Raw genomic sequence first — 2,485 nt, 5'->3', positions numbered from 1 at the left:
TTTTTTTCCGAGGATATCTTATCAGGTATATCAGGTGGAGCATCGCTGGGAGTTCATAGGTTCATTTACACGCCTCTTATGACTTCAGCTTCACGCACAGGTCTCAAAGTCACTTCGTGTGGTTTAGTTGTGTTTAGTAGTAGGGCTTTCATTTTGTTCAGGATTTACTCACAGAGGGTAAATAATGAATAAATGAAGGAAAATGGAAGGAGCTTGGGAGAAATATTATCTTTTATAACCATATTGCTGAGTAAGATATGGTTGCTAGGCTCATTATTGCTCAAGGGAATGCTGGGCTGATTTTCAAACCGTTATCTGTTGATCATTATGGATTTTTCACCCCCTGACTTCAATTATTTCTATGAGACTGATATATCTATGATCATCAAATAGTTATACAGTAATATAATATGATTTGTAGGTATGAATGTTGAACAGCGAATTTCCCCAGACATTTGTGGACTAACATGAAAGCCATTATCCCAAATGATTCACTGTATTATTACTACATCACACAACACTGCTTGAAGTATCTCATGTTGAGGAAAACATTTCCTTCAACTGGGAAACGGAACACCTGATCACCAATTTGTAATGGTAGAGTAGTGGCTATAGGCTAGTGAGTCAAAAGGTACTGGATTTGATCCCCTGGTAAACAATGTTTACCACCTGCCTGTTAGCATTCCTTTACCAAGATGGCTTACCCCTGGCTGCTCCTAACAATGAACTGCATCTGAGTTCACTGAACATTGCTTAAATGACTCAATAGTAAAATAGCCGTGGTTTCTGTTACAGTTTATCTTTCTTGAGACAAAGTTACGAGGGTAAACTCGTTATGTCTTCTTAATTGCCTAAATTATGCAACAGAGTGTGACACCCCAAACCCCTTTGGGAATGCCCCACACCCCCACACCCAACCCTCTCTCTCTCTCTGGGGCTGACAGGGAACACTTGATAGAGCCAGATGGGACCCACAACCAACTCCACCTCTCTATTATGCCACGAAACAAGCTTTGCTAAAAGACTCAGCTAAAGAAGAAGAAGACGAAGAAGAAGTCGAAGGAGTAATGGTTCAGGGGTAATGACACTGATGATGGCGCTAGTGACGGTGGTGGTGGGGTGGGGGGAAGCACGGACGTAGCCTAGCTGTGCTCTCCGCCGTCCCCCCTCCGACCCGATATAGTCCTCCTTCATTAGCCCTGGATCATACTTACTGTGGTCTCTGGCTGGTGGTGACAGCCCGAATGACGGACAGTGGTGTTGAAGTGGAGCTATTTCTGGAGCTGCGGAGCTGCTGCACGGGCAAGACAGAGCTAGGAGCACTTCCCCTTAATTAGGTCTCAGGTTCACTCCTCTTTTCCTGCTAATGCCGTTGTGCTGCTGTTTAGCAAGACCAGGGACCACCGTGGCACCACAACTGTGGGGACTGCCGTAACGCCAGCCGATATCTGATGGATGCATGCAAAATTAAAACAAACATCATACATGCTAGAATGGAGAAGGCACACACTGATTGAAAGGATTACCAGATACTTGTTTGATGATATCCCACTGATGACACAAAAGGGATAATTGTGAGGAGAGAAAACCTGCAATGCAAAAGTGTTTAGGCAATGTCGTAACACAAAATGTCCGTTGTGGTCATTGGCATGGTCAATGGCGCTGTGTCCGGACTGCAGGTTACAGTAGGATCCCTGAGTCAAGTCTGATTCATGAGCCCAGATCTCGGTGCACCTGAGGGCACAGAAAGGGGTCGCACTCATTTCCCGCTTTTCGACCTGTGTAATTACCTTCATCTGCCCCCCGGCCCTGAAGAGAAAGTTCTAGATCCAGAGAAAGAGAGAGGGAGCGATAGAGGGAGAGAATCAGAGAGAGAGAAAGAGATTTAATATAGTGGGGAAAAAGTATAGTACATACAAACTATAATTGCTGACGCAATAGGCTTGTGCAATAGTTAACAGAACACAAGCAACGCAAATAACAGCAAAACTCTCCCTCTTCTTCTTCTTCTTCTTCTTCTTCTTCTTCTTCTTCTTCTTCTTCTTCTTCTTCTTCTCCTCCTCCTCCTCCTCCTCCTCCTCCTCCTTCTTCTTCTTCTTCTTCTTCTTCTTCTTCTTCTTCTTCTTCTTCTTCTTCTTCTTCTTCTCCTTCTCCTTCTCCTTCTTCTTCTTCTTCTTCTTCTTCTTCTTCTTCTTCTTTTTCATCGTCTTGATGTTACTTGTCGCACGGCGTGGACGTCATTGTCCTTTTGTGATGACTTTTTGCTTCATTTTTTTTATCTCTTGCACTGAGACAAGTTTCAGCTAGCTTTGCGACAAAGGAGGCGTCACAACAACACTAGCAGTAGCCATGGTCTCTTTCCCCTGTGGTGAAGTCATGGGAACAGACGAGAGGCAGTGTCTACACTCTCCGTCCCCGGCCTCCCGGGGGTCGAACAGGAGTCCGGCAGCCCCGGCGCTGCCGTCTCTCTAATGCATCTCACCCT

This window comes from Pollachius pollachius (genome assembly GCF_949987615.1).
Source record: "Pollachius pollachius genome assembly, chromosome: 19".
In the NCBI taxonomy this organism is placed as follows: domain Eukaryota; kingdom Metazoa; phylum Chordata; class Actinopteri; order Gadiformes; family Gadidae; genus Pollachius; species Pollachius pollachius.
This window is presented reverse-complemented; position numbering follows the sequence as displayed.